Source organism: Stenella coeruleoalba (assembly GCF_951394435.1).
Source record: "Stenella coeruleoalba genome assembly, chromosome: 7".
In the NCBI taxonomy this organism is placed as follows: Eukaryota; Metazoa; Chordata; class Mammalia; order Artiodactyla; family Delphinidae; genus Stenella; species Stenella coeruleoalba.
In genome coordinates this window covers 113,500,335-113,517,865 of record NC_137153.1, presented here as the reverse complement: position 1 = coordinate 113,517,865, position 17,531 = coordinate 113,500,335, and the positions used below count along the sequence as shown (strand labels likewise).

The window sequence follows — 17,531 nt, the reverse complement described above, 5'->3', positions numbered from 1 at the left end:
AACACAGTACCCCTAAGTGCCCCCTCTCCACTGTCCCCCACCCTGCTCACGTTCAGGTTTTGCTGCTGACACTTACAGGATCCCAGGTGGGAGTTACAAAGGGGCAAGTTGGGTACCCTGGACCATGGCTCCCGAATCCACCCTCAGACAAGCTTAGACCCTACACATCTGTGCTGTCATGGAGGGGCGGCACCCCAAGCCTACACTTTCAGGCCTTCCTCTCTCTCTCAGACTGACTCCTTCCTCCAGGGAGGGGTTATTAGAACAGAGCTACATCTTGGTATCTATAGGTGTCTGTACTGGCAGGTCCAACGGAGCCATTCCCTAGGGATACTGCCTTATCCAGCCCCTAAACTGGACTTGTCCTAGTTTTGGCCATCTACAGCTATTCCTCCTCGGGATGGGAACAATGTCACCAAGACAGGAGTGCTGCACCCCACCCACAGGTGTGCCTGGCTTAAATCTACCTTCACTAACTGGGCACATAGCATGGCCCTCTCTGCCATGCCAACCACTGCCACCTAACACACACACATGCACACACGCACACGCACGCACACGCACACACGCACACACGCACGCACACGCGCACACACCTGGCTTTGGATGCAAATGGAGCAGGATTGAATACTAGCTCTACCACTGGTTTGGACCTGGCACTTCTCTCTCTGGTCCTCAGTTTTCCCACCTATAAAATGGAGGCGAGGACTTCGTCTCTCAGAAGCCATCCTGATCCAGCATGCCTGGGCCTACAAGAGGAATCTGAGCCTAGTAATATGCCCATTCCCTCCCGAAGTCAGCCCCAGCAGCTGGCAGAACAAAGGAGTAAGAGGTCTAAGGAATACTGGAGGAACCCACTGCCTCACCAAGCACCTCCTCTACACATCCTGCTTCCTCCCACAAGCTTGACTGAGCCAACCAAATGGCAGTACAGTTTCCAGGCTAAAATAAATGCTGGAGAGGGTGTGGAGAAAAGGGAACCCTCCTACACTGTTGGTGGGAATGTTAATTGGTGTAGCCGCCATGGAGAACAGTATGGAGGTTCCTTCAAAAACTAAAAACAGAGCTACCATATGATCCAGTAATCCCAGTCCTGGGCATATATCAGGACAAAACTATAATTCAAAAAGATACATGCATTCCTATGTTCACAGCACCACTATTCACAATATCCAAGACATGGAAACAACTTAAATGTCCATCGACAGATGAATGGATAAAGAAGATGTGGTACATATATACAATGGAATACTATTCAGCCATTAAAAAGGAAAGAAATAATGCCATTTGCAGCAACATGGATGCAACTAGAGATTATCATACTAAGTCAGAAAAAGAAAGACAAATACCATATGATACCATTTATATGTGGAATCTAAAATATGACACAAATGAATCTATCTGTGAAACAGAAACAGACTCACAGACATAGAGAACAGACTGGTGGTTGCCAAGGGAAAGGGGGTGGGGGAGGGATGGAGTGGGAGGTTGCGGTCAGCAGATGTAAGCTTTTATATATAGAATGGATAAACAACAAGGTCCTACTGTATAGCACAGAGAACTATATTCAATATCCTATGATAAACCATAATGGAAAAGGATATTTAAAGATAGAATGTGTATACACACACACACACACACACACACACACGTATCTGAATCACTTTGCTGTTCAGCAGTAATTAACACAACATTGTCAATCACCTATACTTCAATTAAATAAATAAATGGATTTTGGAATGAGATAGAGCTGGATGAACATAGATGCAAAAATTCTCAACAAAATACTAGCAAACAGAATCCAACAGCACATTAAAAGGATCATACACCATCAAGTGGGGTTTATTCCAGGAATGCAAAGATTCTTCAATATATGCAAATCAATCAACGTGATAAACCATATTAACAAATTGAAGGAGAAAAACCATATGATCATCTCAATAGATGCAGAGAAAGCTTTCGACAAAATTCAACACCCATTTATGATAAAAACCCGGCAGAAAGTAGGCATAGAGGGAACTTTCCTCAACATAATAAAGGCCATATATGACAAACCCACAGCCAACATCGTCCTCAATGGTGAAAAACTGAAAGCATTTCCACTAAGATCAGAAACAAGACAAGGTTGCCCACTCTCACCACTCTTATTCAACATAGTTTTGGAAGTTTTAGCCACAGCAATCAGAGAAGAAAAGGAAATAGAAGGAATCCAAATCGGAAAAGAAGAAGTAAAGCTGTCACTGTTGACAGATGACATGATACTATAAATACAGAATCCTAAAGATGCTACCAGAAAACTACTAGAGCTAATCAATGAATTTGGTAAAGTAGCAGGATACAAAATTAATGCACAGAAATCTCTGGCATTCCTATACACTAATGATGAAAAATCTGAAAGTGAAATCAAGAAAACACTCCCATTTACCACTGCAACAAAAAGAATAAATATCTAGGAATAAACCTACCTAAGGAGACAAAAGACCTGTATGCAGAAAATTATAAGACACTGATGGAAGAAATTAAAGATGATACAAATAGATAGAGAGATATACCATGTTCCTGGATTGGAAGAATCAACATTGTGAAAATGACTCTACTATCCAAAGCAATCTACAGATTCAATGCAATCCCTATCAAACTACCACTGGCATTTTTCACAGAACTAGAACAAAAAATTTCACAATTTGTATGGAAACACAAAAGACCCTGAATAGCCAAAGCAATCTTGAGAAAGAAAAACAGAGCTGGAGGAATCAGGCTCCCTGACTTCAGACTATACTACAAAGCTACAGTAATCAAGACAGTATGGTCCTGGCACAAAAACAGAAAGATCAATGGAACAGGATAGAAAGCCCAGAGAAACCCATGCACATATGGTCACCTTATCTTTGATAAAGGAGGCAGGAATGTACAGTGGAGAAAGGACAGCCTCTTCAATAAGTGGTGCTGGGAAAACTGGACAGGTACATGTAAAAGTATGACATTAGATCACTCCCTAACACCATACACAAATATAAGCTCAAAATGGATTAAAGACCTAAATGTAAGTCCAGACACTATCAAACTCTTAGAGGAAAATATAGGCAGAACACTCTATGACATAAATCACAGCAAGATCCTTTTTGACCCACCTCCTAGAGAAATGGAAATAAAAACAAAAATAAAAAAATGGGACCTAATGTAACTTCAAAGCTTTTGCACAGCAAAGGAAACCATAAACAAGACGAAAAAACAACCCTCAGAATGGGAGAAAAGATTTACAAATGAAGCAACCGACAAAGGATTAATCTCCAAAATTTATAAGCAGCTCATGCAGCTCAATAACAAAAAAACAAACAATCCAATCCAAAAATGGGCAGAAGACCTAAATAGACATTTCTCCAAAGAAGATATACAGACTGCCAACAAACACATGAAAGAATGCTCAACATCATTAATCATTAGAGAAATGCAAATCAAAACTACAATGAGATATCATCTCACACAAGTCAGAATGGCCATCATCAAAAAATCTAGAAAGAATAAATGCTGGAGAGGGTGTGGAGAAAAGGGAACACTCTTGCACTGCTGGTGGGAATGTGAATTGGTACAGCCACTATGGAGAACAGTGTGGAGGTTCCTTAAAAAACTACAAATAGAACTACCATATGACCCAGCAATCCCACTACTGGGCATATACCCTGAGAAAACCAAAATTCAAAAAGAGTCATGTCCCAAAATGTTCATTGCAGCTCTATTTACAATAGCCAGGAGATGGAAACAACCTAAGTGTCCATCATCGGATGAATGGATAAAGAAGATGTGGCACATATATACAATGGAATATTACTCAGCCATAAAAAGAAGCGAAATTGAGCTATTTGTAATGAGGTGGATGGACCTAGAGTCTGTCATACAGAGTGAAGTAAGTCAGAAAGAAAAAGGCAAATACCGTATGCTAACATATCTGTATGGAATTTAAGATAAAAAAATATCATTAAGAACCTAGGGATAAGACAGGAATAAAGACACAGACCTACTAGAGAATGGACTTGAGGATATGGGGAGGGGAAAGGGTGAGCTGTGACAAAGCGAGAGAGAGGCATGGACATATATACACTATGAAACGTAAGGTAGATAGCTAGTGGGAAGCAGCCGCATAGCACAGGGAGATCAGCTCGGTGCTTTGTGACCACCTAGAGGGGTGGGATAGGGAGGGTGGGAGGGAGGGAGACACAAGAGGAAAGAGATATGGGAACATATGTATATGTATAACTGATTCACTTTGTTATAAAGCAGAAACTAACACACCATTGTAAAGCAATTATACTCCAATAAAGATGTAAAAAAAAAAAAAAGAAAAAAGCTTTTCCACACTTAAAAAAAAAAAGACTCAACTCTGTCCCTCACTGGCAAATTACCTGGCCTTGTTGAGCTTCGGTGTTCTCAATCATAAAAGGAGGTGAACAGGGCTTCCCTGGTGGCGCAGTGGTTGAGAGTCCGCCTGCCGATGCAGGGGACATGGGTTCGTGCCCCGGTCCGGGAAGATCCCACATGCCGTGGAGCGGCTGGGCCCGTGAGCCATGGCTGCTGAGCCTGCGCGTCCGGAGCCTGTGCTCCGCAGCGGGAGAGGCCTCAACAGTGAGAGGCCCGCGTACTGCAAAAAAAAAAAAAAAAAAAAAAGGAGGTGAACAGTACCTTCCCTACTGGGTTCCTCTGGGGGTCAAATGGGATCACAAATGCGAAGTGTCTGACGTCCACACTCTTGGAGGAAAGTAGTGAGAAGAGTCATGGGCTCAGAGAGCCTCACCAGGGTCCCACCCCACAAGGCTGCTCATGACTCAGCCGGGCTCCCCAGCCCCACCCCACAGAACACTGTGGCCAATGGGAGCCCCTGGAAAGCACTTGCTGCAAAGTTTAAACCTAGGATTACCGTGCGACGCAGCGGTCCCACACGTAGGTGTGCTAAAAGAATCAACAACACGCGTGCACTTGTTTGCACACAGTACAAGTACGAACGCTTGCACAGGAATGTTACGTACGTTATATAGCAGCATTATTCTCCGGAGCCAAAAAGTGGAAACAACTCAAATGTCCATTGACTGATGAATGAATAAACAAACTAACATATCCGTATAGTGGAATACAATTTGGCAATTAAAGGGAATGAAGTACTGAATGGAATGAAGGAATGAAGTACACGCCACAACCTGGATGAACCCCCAAAACAACACACTAAGTGAAAGGACCCAGACACAAAAGCCCACGTGTCGCATGATTCCATTCACATGAAACATCCAGACAAGGCAAATACACAGCGACAGAAAGTAGATCGGTGGTTGCCAGGGTGCAAAGGACAGGGGAAGGGGAGTGAGTGCATAATGGGTCTGGGGAGTTTCTTTGGGGAATGATGAAAGTGTTCAGGAATTGTGATAATAGTGATAATGGTTGTTCACCTTATAAATATATTAAAAACCACTGAATGTCCACTTTTAAAAGGTGGATTTTACAGTGTGAGAATTATGTCCTAAAAAAGAAAAAAAGACTTTGGTGGATGGGCATCTCAGCACTGGTCAGTGCCTTGAAATTCCTCCTCACAAACCCAGGGAACACTGCAGAGCCCTCAGAAAGCCCTGGACCTCAGAGGAAAGGTGGTCACTGGCCCTGACCACTGCTAAGGAATGGGTATCCCTAAGAAGCACAGACAGCAGTTAAGAGCACGGCCCAAGAACCAAGCAGACCCACATTGAAATCCTCCCTCCACCACTTACAATCTTCTGACCTTGGGCATATGCTTTAACTCGCTGAGTCTTAGTTTCCACATCTGTGAAATGGGAGATAATAATATGACCTATTTCACAAAGTTGTGAAAATGAAATAAGACCAACAGGTAAATTGCCTGGCAGGGCGCTAGACACACAGTAAATGCTAAATATAAGTGGGCCACTAATATCGCTGAGCTCTCATTAAGTCCTACCAACAACCCTAACAGGCAAGACTTACTGTCCCCATTTTACAGATTCTGCCTGTGCTCCCCCTGAGGTTCAGGAACACTGGGATGAATTGTGGGGCTTACGGGGGAATGCATCTGGGCTGAGGGGCCAGTGCGGAGGCTGCTGCAGACCAGTCAGGGGGAGATCGCAGTGGCTTGCCATAGGACAGTGATGGGAAGAGTGGAGAGCACGTGTGAGAAGCGTTTGGAGGAGAACTTGACAGGCCTGGGTGACTCCCTGGCTGGGGGCAAAGCAGAAGTTCTCATCGAGGATGACTGACCACCCCCAGGGTCCAGCTTGGTGGCCAGTGGGGGTTGGGGCTGGCTGGACCCTGAGGTCAAGGCCACAGCGGGAGGAGGAACCCAGGTTCCTGGGAGAGCTCAGGGCTGAAGGCAGAGACGCGGGGATGTCCGTGGTGGGGGTGCCGAGTGAGTGCGTGCTGTGATGGAGGGGGAGAGAGCAGGGCAGGGGCTAGAGGGCTGGCCCAGGGCATGGCTGCAGTTAAGAAGCCAACAGAGGCAGAGGAACTGGAAGGAGCTGGGAAGATGCAGTCAGCGGGGATGGAGCCCAGTCCAGGGCCGCAGCTCCATGGGCGTCTCAAGAAGTCACAAAGGGAAGGAGTCCAGCAGTGCCCAGGGGTGTGAGAGGTGGGGAGGACACGTGTCCATTATAGCACCTCTGGGGGCAACCGGATCTACTAGGCAGCGGAGAGGGGACTGAGGGAGGTGATCCAAGACCTGCATAAGTGAAGAAAACTGTGACGCTGGGAGGATGGGGTGGGTGGCTGGATTTTTGTTTTCAGGATAGGGGAGGCCTGAGGAAAGATACTGAAAAGGCAAAGGAGAAAAGGCGAGGGCGGCTACTGGCAGAGTCCACTGGGGGCTCCTTGACCTTTTGGGCAGAGTTAGCCTTTTCCTCCTAGAGACCCCATGGTGCTCTCTCCATCCATCCCTCTGCCATCCCTCTGGTCACCGTCAGATGGGTGACAGTGTCTCTCCAAGAAGAACATGAGTGGCTTGAGGCTCGGCATCTTCTAAGGTATTTCTGCAGCCCCGGGACCTGGTATGGAAGGAAGTACAGAGTCCCAGGCAGGCAGGCCAGCAAGGGGTCAGACAGACGCACAGACAAGCTAGCTGAGACGCATCCAGACAGACTAGCAGGCCAGCAGACAGATAGGCCAACAAGCAGCTGAAAAAACGGCCACAGGGACAGGCAGGCAAGGCCACTGAGATGCCTCCCCCTCCCCCTGCCACTGCCCCCCCCAGCCCCCATAGCTGACACAGCCGGGCCTGGAGCACAGATTTATCTCCAAATGCTGCCACAATCCCGCTATTGGATTTGTAATCACAGGCTCCAATGTTCACAGGATAAATATACTAACAAACTAATTGTTTGTTAGCTCTGAGGTTGGAGCAATCAACACGTCCAGCGTGAGATATGGGCCACCCGCCTGCTCGCGTTTAGGCCATCCCAGGGCTCGGGGCCTGGCGCCACGGGCACCACATGGGCCCAGCCGAGCCCGGCCGGGTGTGCACACACGGGCCTGAACCTTGGGGCCGACGGTGGCATGGGCGGGAGGGCGCCGTGTGCGCTGGCACGTAGCCGTCGCTGCCCCTGCCTGTGCCTCGTCAGTGGCAGACATAAACTAACCCGGTTCCTGGGGACCCCAGAGGAGCAGCAGGAACTGTTTGCTAGAGAATTATAGCTGTGGGTGAAATTAGATGTACTCTGAGCCCCAAGGCTGAGAGAAATAAAAAGCATTTTAAATGGAGTGTAGAATTCATATTCCTCAGTCACCTTCCAATAAATAAATCTTGTACCATTTTTTTCTGTAAACAGTGGTTACACTCAGCTTCTATTGTCTCCACATTCCATATGCCAACTGGCGAGGACTGGAGGCGCCGTGCTGGGGCGGGAAGGAAGAAACCGGGGCGTGCCTGAGGCCTGGGGGGGCTAGAACCATGGTGACTGCCCTGGAGGTGCCCTCAGCTTTAAGGAAGCATCGGAGTGTCCCTCAGGTCATAGCCCAGCCCCGGACATCCCTCAGGGATTCCCAGCACAAGAGGCCTGAGATAGAACTCCCAATCCCCAAGTTTTGAGGCCCAGGGGTCCAGGGCCTGAGGACACGGAGGACAGGGCAGCTCTCTGGGTCCGCCTCTCCTGGAAAATGAGCATCTACTGGGGCCGACAACCCGGGGGGCTGCTTGCCTGGCCACGGCGGCTTCTGCTGTTTCTGGTTTTCCAGGTGCAAAAATGATACCTCCTCACGGCTAAAGATGCAGAAAACACAGAAAATCGCAAAGAAGAAAACTATCGCCTGCAATCCTGAAAAAAATCACTGTTGATATTTCGGCATTTTTCCTGCCAGACTTCCTTCAGCGTGTATATGCACATAAATAGATACATGCTTTACAAAAACAGAGACAAGCCCTACGTTTATGACGTGCCCAACACATACCAGGTACTATTCTGGGCATTTTGAATATATTAGCTCTGATTCTCACAATAATCCGGCAAAAAAGACTTCGTATTAAGTATTGATACTAACCTAGATCACTAAGAGAAACAATATCGGATCACATTTATTTGACACTTACCGTTGTATACCTGGCACGTTCCTCTGAGCACAAACCTTCATGATCTCATGTGATCCCCTCCACAGCCCTGCAAGTCGGGCCCCACCGTGATCCCTTACCCAGGAGTGGAAACGCGTCCAAGGCCACAAAGAAAGTGGGGGGCAGAGCCACAGTGCAAACGCAGGTTCGTCTGACTCAGAGAGTATCCTCTCGGTCAGCCCAAAGCTTTGATGCACCCAGAGCCAGACCACAGTGGGCAGCCCCCGCGGACGCCGCCTTCTCCATCTAGTCCATCTTCTTTCCCACGCACACCAGCCCTTCTTCTTGGACCTGCAGGAACTGTCCATTTCCCAGGGTCCAAGACAGGTTTCCATAGCTGCCCTGACCCTGCCCTGCCAGCTCCTGAACAGGGAAGCCAAGAGAGCTGACAAAGAGCATGGGTTTGGGCTCAGACAGACCTGGGACCTCAGGCCCAGGTCAGCCTCTTAATGAGCTGTGTGTCCTTGGGGATGCCACTGCCCCTCTCTGAGCTTTACAGTCCGCTGGAAAATGGACATACTAAGAATACTCACTCTACAGGGCTATTGTGAAAACCAAATGAGATCGTTATGTGAAGCACTTATCCGGTACATGCAAAGCGCTCTAAAATGTTAGCAATCTTTCAAATTAAGAACAAGGCACCAAAACAAAAAAAAAAGTTTAAAGAAGCAACAACAAGAAAAAAGAAAGAACAAAGCCACAACAAGAACAGGACACTGGGACACGTATCCTGGCTCTGCTCCTGCTTCCTTCTCCCTGCTCTATTTAATTGTCTGCCATGAACCCGTTATACAGAAGGCCGGGGAGTAGTGACTGCAAGTCAGAGGCTCACTCCTGAAAAACAAGGAAAGAAAAGAAAAGGAGAAGCTGTCCCTTCACAGAGCCCCTTAACACACACACACACACACACACACACACACACACACACACACACACACACACACACACACACATCCCGACACTTCATCCTGTTTGTTCCTGGGGCAGATCCTCCCATTGCCCTGGGATTCTCTTGTTCCCACCAGAGGAGTCAGCTGATGTGGGAGTATTAGTTCAGAGGTGCAGGTTGGTGTCGTCTATAACCGAAAATATTCACCACCCAAGCAGCTCGAGGAGAAGTGAGGAAGTCTTGGGACCCAGGTCCGCCCCAACTGCCCAGGATCCGGGGTCATTCAGTGGCACCTTGGGCAACAGCAGTCCAGGAGGCCTTCCTGGGAAAGGAGGGCAACAGGAGGATCTGGAGAGATGGACAGGAAGATGGGACAAGTCGGGGCAAGGAGGAGGACGGTGGGTTGCAGCCCTGGGTTCAGGGGCCACAGGATCAAGTCCCAGGTCACTTACTGACCCCCATGGGACTCTCAGTGAATCCCGTCCCCTCTCTGGGCCTCAGATTCCCCGTCTGCAAAATGGGGATGACAACACTCCATTGGAACAGTAAGGGTTGTGCCGTGGGAATGAGTGATGCACAATGAATGAATGAATGAATGAGTGATGAGCAAGTGAGTGGTTCCACTCTGAGCCCAATGCAGCAGCTGACTGCGGTGGCCAGGATTCCCTTCTTGCAGGGGCCCTTGGTCGTTTATTTTCGGTTAATTAAATGGTAAGATTTTCATGTCTGATTATTTACTGCCAGCCAGCTTCATTACCGGCTCCCCCATCAATCACAGCAGGGGAGCCGGGGTCCAGCTGGCCACCCCCATGCCCACCCCCATCCCCGTGCCCCAGCAGAGCTGGGCTTTACAGGACCCCAAGAGAGAGGGGGCTGTGACATGTCCTGTCCTGGAGAGCTGCACACAGACTCCTCCTGACCTGTAGGCATGCCACAGCCTCCTGACAGCCAGAGTCTCAGAAAGGACTTCTTCATCGCCAACAGCCAAGTCCTGAAGACGTGACCCCGGCAGTTCGCCACTCTGTGCCAGGCCCTTCCCAAGCCTGAGCTCACTGCCATGATGAGACCCACTCTCGCAGAGGACGGTACCGAGGCTAGTGGGAGGGGGAACGAGATTAGAACGCAGGTCTGGCTCCAGGGTCTGTGCCCCAACCACTCTGCCTCAATGACGAGGAAAGCACGGACTCTGGAGTCAAACGAACCCAGATTCAAATCCCAGCTCTAATGTCTACACCTGTATGAACTTGAGCAAGTGTCTCCGCTCCTCTGGGCCTGTTTCCTCAGTTATGAGGTGGGGACAGTACACACCTGGGCACGGTGGGTGCTCTGGAAGCGCTGAGTACAGGAAGACCCCAAGGGGCAAAGGTCCTCAGCATTCCTCTGCTCCAGCCTTTGCCACTGGACACAGGAGAAGGAGAAGGGGGTGGGACAAACCATCAAGGCAACAAAGGGAGGCAGCCCCCCGCCCACATCTGACTGTGACTCGGGGAGGCGGGCAGGGGCCGTGCACCTGGTCCAGAGTGCCCCCCCGAACCCCCAGCACCCAGCCCAACACAGAAGGAGGGCTCTGTCCATAGCTGTCGGATGACTGAACAAATAAGTGAATGAACAAATCAATAAATCAAAGACTAACTACCTTATGAATGAATGAATGAACAATCAAATGACTGAACATATATATGAATGAACAAAAGTCCAAAAAGTTATTGAATGAATGAATGAGAAATTGGATGAATGGATGGGAAAATACGAGAGCAAAGAAATGATCAGATAAACAACGAAATCGATGGAAGAATGAATAAACAAAAAGGAATGAAGGATAGGGAAGGGAGGGAGAGAGAGAAAGGGAGAGAAGAGGATGGGCAGTGAGGGCAGGCCTGCCCAGAACAGCTCCTCAAAGGCGGCAGTCTCCTGCCTGCCCCCCTTGGCCCCAGCCCCCTCCACCAAAGCCCTCAGGAACCTCACCGTGGCCTCCCCAGCAGGTCTGGAGCCCGTGGAGCCCAGGGAGGCCCCTCGCCGGCAGCCCTGAAAGCAGGCTGTGGGGCAGGTGGGCTTTGCCCAGCCCTTGGCCTCGTCTTTAACTGTAACATTAAGCATCTGCTTTGCCATTCACGGCTCGGGTAGCATTTTACCCCTGAGATATTTGATTTTATTACCTTCCAGGGAGAGAGCCAAGCAAGTGTTCTCATTGACTTGCACATTAAATATATTAGTAATAAAACAACATCTCCGTAAACCAATTGTAAAATCAATATTAATTGGTACCGAAATATCACAAGTAGTTGAATTACAATTAAGAGAGGGGGTGAGCCATGCCTCAGGGCACAGGGTGCTGAGGTCCCAGGAGGGAGAGTGGTTGGGGGACCAGACTTCAGTGTCGGGCAGACCTGGGTTCCCCTCTGAGCCTCAGTTTCCTCATCTGCTCAATGGGGATAATCACTCTAACAGCCAACGTTTGGTGTGGACTAAATGAGGTAATGTGTGTACGGTGCCTGGCAGCAGCAGGTGCCCAAGAAATGCTCTCCTCCTCCCTCTGTCCGAGTCCCTACTGTAGGCAAGAGTAAGTCATTCCCACTATAGTGAGAAAGGGTGGTATTGGCAGCTGTGGGGAGAGAGTGGAATGCGCAGGGGAGAGAAGAGCAGTAAAGGCACGGGGAGCTCTGGAGGGTGGGGTACACTAGTCTGGGGGGATCTGGGAGGGCTTCTGGAGGAAGTGACTTAAAACTAAGACCTGGGAGAATTGCTGAGGGAGGGCGCTCAGCATGCTGAAGGAAGGCCAGAGGCCACAATGCCCTTTTATCACTCAAATACAAAATGCCAGTCAGTCAGGGAAGCTTGAGACCCCCTGCAAGGGTCGGACTAAGGTGTGGCGTGGGAGTTTGGGGTGAGCAGGGGACCCTGGGCGTCAGGCTGGACCTGACCCCTGCAGGCTGGGCAGCACAGGCTGTGCTGGCTGCTCTCAGGAGCAGGGTGACCAGAGTGCTGGGGAGGACCCTGCCTGCCAGGGCCAACTGCAGAGGCATTGGCTAGCTCTCCCGAAGTGCTTGGGTGTCCCCTGGAGGCGTTTCACACGGGCTCCGAGGACCAGTCCCCTTGGCTCCCTAGAGTCTGTGTACACGAGGGAGGTATGTTTTTGGTTGGTTGGTTGCTAAACTTCCTCAGTAACAATTGCACCTGATCCTCACGACAGCCCTACAAGGAAACTGATCTTTACCCCCATTTTACAGATGAGGAAACTGAGGCACAGAGAGAGGACACTGCCCCAGGTGTACAGCCAGCGGTTGGTGGGCTGGAATTCTGACTAAGATCTGTCTGACTCCTGAGCCCATGCTCCTCTCCTGCTCTTGGTTCCTGCAGAGATGCTAAGTGGGTGGTAACCTCTCAGGAACCTCAGCCACTGACACATAACTCTGGCCCTGTTCCAGAATCCAGGTGGGAGGCACGGTCTCCCCGCCAAGGCCCTTCCTCCAGCACTGCTGACTACGGCACCTCCAGCAGCCCATGGGTGCTTTGGGCTTCCCTGGCTCTTTAGAGATGGTGATAATGACAATACAAATATTAATACTAGTTACATATAACCTGTTGATGAAGGGCCTTGCACTCTGCTAAAAACTTCACCCACATTTTCTAATTTGATAGACTTCATAGCATAGGGGTTAAGTTGACATTTTCTGGTCAGAACCATTTCAGTTTAAATCTCAGCTCTGCCACTACTGGTTGTGCAAGTGTACTGGTCAGCTACGGCCACAGTAATGCTGCATAACAAAGTCAGTAACTTACAGTAATAAATATTTATGGCCACATTCATGGGTCTGCAGGTTGCCTGTGGTTTAGTCGATCTAAGCAGAGCGTGGCTAAGAGCTCTGCTTCAGGCTGCGGGTCAGATTCAAGTCTGCTCTGTGGGTCTCTTTCTCAGTCTTGAACCAGCGTCTACACAGGGCATGCTCCCACTGAAATGGCAGGAGAGCACGAGCCAAGTGAAACCAATCAGCACATTCAAACCACTGCTCATGTCACCTTCACTAACATTCCACCGGCCAAAATGAGTTACTTACATGGCCAAGCTCAACATCAATGGGGCAGGGAAATACACCCCACCCACGGTAGGAATGGAACCAAAGATTTGCTGAACAAGTATCTAAACTATGACAATGACTTTGGACCTCTGTTTACTCACCTGTAAAATGGGAATATTACCAGTTTCTACCTTATCAAGTAGCTGGGTGGCTCCACTGAGGTCATGTACATAACTCTTAGCATATTGCCTCCTGTGTAGCAAGTACTCAAAACAGGGTAGCTGCTATCGGTAGTAATCGTAGTAGTATTAACAGTCCTCTCAGATTTGAAGCCAGTGATGGTGTCACCCCTTCTCCTAGTCCAAACACTCCCACCCTACGTCATCACACGGGCTTGGGGGAGTAACCCCTGCCAATCCCCTGCTCCAAACCAGATTTCACTACTGACACGGCCTGACCCCCCACCGGCCCAGCCAGCAGACCCAGTGCCCTGCGGGCTGTGACACTTGCACGCACCCAGCTTAACCAGGAGCTGAGTCAGCAGTAAAGCATTCAGTTGAGTGCAGGACATCTCACGGTCCCGTGCCTTGGCCTCACCAAGGCTTCATGATCCTGCAGCGCTTTGTTCTCTGGCCCCAGGAGGTTGGCAGCCTCGTGGGGTGGGGCAAGCTGGCATCCTGGGTCCCCACGTCATCTGGGCCATTTACTGGTTGACTGACTGGCAGTGGGTCAAGCGCCCTGTCCGTGCCCAAGGCTCACCCCAGAAGGCTTGTGAGAGCCCTTCCCTGACCAGCTCCCACAGAACCGGGTCAGGCCCATTTCAGCCTCCTGCTGCGCACAGCTCTTGACACAACTGTGACTGAAGGGTTACTGGACACAGGTTCAAATGCTGCCTCTCTGCTCAGAAGGCAGCAGCCGGGTCTGTCTCGTCACCGCCAGAGCCCCGTGCCGTGCCTGCGGGCGTGAACCTACATGGTCGTGCTTAGGCATCCTTCGGTTACAAGACCAGAGCCTCACACGCTGAAATAAGGAAGAAGTGGTAAGGGGGGAGGGGGACCAGTACTGGCAGGGCCCCGAAAGTGGTGGGACGGGCAGCCAGACCCCACGAGGCAGTAGGGCCTGAACAGAAGGGGCACTGGTGCCAGAGAGCAAAACTGCCGCCTGCCTTCCCTTGGGGTTTCTGCTTCTTTCTCCTCTCTCGGCACACGGCCTGGCCTTGACCCCCACAACCTCAGACACCCAACAGAGGCCAGCCAAACGCTGTGACTCAAACGCAAATTCCCAGTTCCCAGGAAAGAGACACTGCTGGGCTCCGGCTGCCAACACTCAGGTATCCTCCGGCTCCTTCACTGCCAGGGCCGCCCCTGAGGCTGAGGGGGCAGATCTCAAAGGGGGGTGAGCTTAACAGACACCCAAAGGGCGACACTCCCTCCCTCAGCCTCAGATTCCGCCTTTGTGAGATGGGATAAACGATACCACCTCCTGGGGTGGTTGTCAATGTCAAATGCACTCGTAGATAGTAATAATTCTTATCGTGGGCACAGAAGCCACCATGCCCCGAGCTTGCGCTGTGCCAGGGACTGTGCCCTTTCCCTGCATGATCTGACTGAATCCTCAGAACAATCCCTCGGGTTTGCTGCCTCAGTTGTTGCCACTTTACAGAGAAGAATTCTAGGGAACAGAGAGGGCAAGGGGCTGTCCAAGGTCACACAGGGCTGGGATTCCAAAGTAGGTCTCTCTGCCTTCCCTGGCTGCATTTCACACCTCGCTCTGCTCCCTCTTTGCTAAGGTTGAGGTTGTAGCTGACCCTGGGAGAGGGTCGATGAGAAAGCACTTTGCAAACGCCAAGGAGAGAGCCACATTTGTCGCATCTAGCTGAGGATTTATTTTGCACAGACACGAAATAAATCCTGTGGGGATTCTCCAGGGATGTCGGCCTTACAGCCTCCTGCTTCCTCAGTTCTCCTGGCTCCCCTCCCAGTGGCTGCCTGGCCAGAGAGTCCTGGGCAGAACGCACTGGAAAGGTACCCATTTCTCAGAGCAAATGGCCATTACCTGGATCGGTGACTGGCTCCTCCCAAACAGCCCGTCTGGAGGAACCACAGCTGACACGCAAGCCCTGGTGCCCAAATGACCCCACCACGGGTAAGATGCAACTGGAAGGCTTGGTTTCCATCCCAAAGAACCATGGCGAGTGGTCTTCTTTTCCTTTTTTCATTGGTCCAAAGACGTTCATTTTCTCTGCTGGCAGCCCATGCTAGGAGGGCGGATCGTGGGGCGTGGGGCATGGAAGGGGCACAGAAGGGCAGAGCTGGGGCACTGACCATGGGCAAGCTGTTGGGGGCACACCTGATTTCTTAGCTGTGAAGCGGAAGAGTCAGGGGCCTGAGAACTCAGAGCTCTGCAGAGCTCCAGCCTCGGCCTCAGAGCCCTCCACCTCCTTCAGCTGAGAGCAGCCCAACACAGCCAAGCTTCAGGGCTCAGCCTCCCCCAAGGCCCACCGAACGAAGGCTCCCACAGAGACCTCAGCCCCTAGGGTGCTGGGACTTGCAAGAATACAAAGAGTGGGGATAACGGGAGACCAGATGCGTCCTCGGCCAGCACTGCCCACGGTTCCCCCTGCGTCTGCCTGTGTGCAGGTATGCATGCGCCTGTGCGTGTAGAAGCCGGTATGCACTTGCAGGCCTCAGACGCGCGGTGCCCATGCTGGGGTACGTAGCGTGCCTGCTCCGGTGAGTTCACAGACGTGTGCGTGTGTGTGTACAAGCACGGCATGGCACGCGTGTGTGTGTCTGGGTGTGTGCCACCCAGGACTGCCTTTGTACACCTGTGTGCTCTCCTGTGCTTGAGACACACGCACTGACAATGAACGTGCTGGTTCGCCTGCGTGTGCGCAGACGCATGGGCCTGTGTGTGCACATAGAGGAGGCCTAGAACCTGACCTCTGCTGCCTTTGTCCAGCTAATCCCTCCCGCCCAATTCCAAGCTTTCTCTAAATTGAAAAGGCTTAATGCAGTGATTTGCTATTAATTATTGTTTAATTTTTTTTTTCTTTGAGAACTGCCACATCTGCAGCAGTTACCAGCTGAGCTTTGATAAATCATTGCAGCCACTGGGATTCAAGCATCCCTAAGAAAAGAGGAACACAGGACTCCCCCCTCTCCCGCCCTCTTCCCTCCCCGCCCCAACTCAACCCTATCTCCAGCAAGGCCCATGGAAAAGAAGGCAAGGTGGCAGAGGGTCGGCAGTCTCGTCCAGTTCTTGCCGGTCCCGCGCGGCCTCTCCCTGAGGCCTGAGGTCTGGAGCCCCAACTCCCCCACCCGGAAGACAGCCACTGTGGAAGAGACCCAGGCCTCTCCTTTGGGACGGCCGTAAGGGTGTCAGGCACCTCCCTCCCAGCATTCCCGCGTTGTAAATAATGCTGAAAATGAGTGGTTTTTAAAGAGTGTCCAGTGGGATTCCGGAGCCTTGTTTTAATTATACAAAAACAGCATGGGTGCCTGGGCAGATGTTAGCGCTAATTGTTTTGAAAGCAAGCCCTCTTGGCTTCGCAGAATCCCTCACTTGGGCACTTTTTTATGCAATTCCCCAGCCAGGCAGGTGAGGTCATCCCCTCTGCTAAGCAGGAGACAGTCGGCTCCCACATGCACCCATGTTCCCCCCTCCACCGACGCACTTCATCTAGACCCCAAGCGGCCCTGCGGTGGAGCACGGTGGAGCACGGGCGTTGGAGTGAAAGGGAAATCGGGGTGGGGCAGATCTGAGTTTGCACTCACGATCCCTTTTCTCCCAACCTCACCTCTACCCTCTCCGGGCCCTGGCCTCGAGGGACCCTCAAAGCAGCGAGGTAAGAGGACACTTCGAAGCTGACAACAGTGCCGGGAGGAAGAGGCGGTGAATACGGACGAAAGAAGCCAAGGAGGGTGGGATTCACCTTATTTCATCCCTACTGTGCGCCCGGCCCTCTGCGCACAGTATCCAATGTCATCGTGCCCAGCAGTGCTGCTACATCGGCATCATCACCCCATTTAGCAGGTGA

At 50.7% G+C, this 17,531-nt stretch overlaps 1 protein-coding gene across 2 annotated transcripts in view; it reads right to left on the bottom strand.

The window, feature by feature from the left end:
• Positions 1–17,531, bottom strand: part of MVB12B (multivesicular body subunit 12B) — a 470,401-nt gene that overhangs the window by 397,910 nt on the left and 54,960 nt on the right. For both annotated transcript variants that reach the window (XM_079928057.1, XM_079928058.1), the window contains exon 2: positions 4,401–4,636. The gene's annotated coding sequence lies outside the window, so the exon portion shown is untranslated. The remainder of the gene's footprint in view (positions 1–4,400; positions 4,637–17,531) is intronic.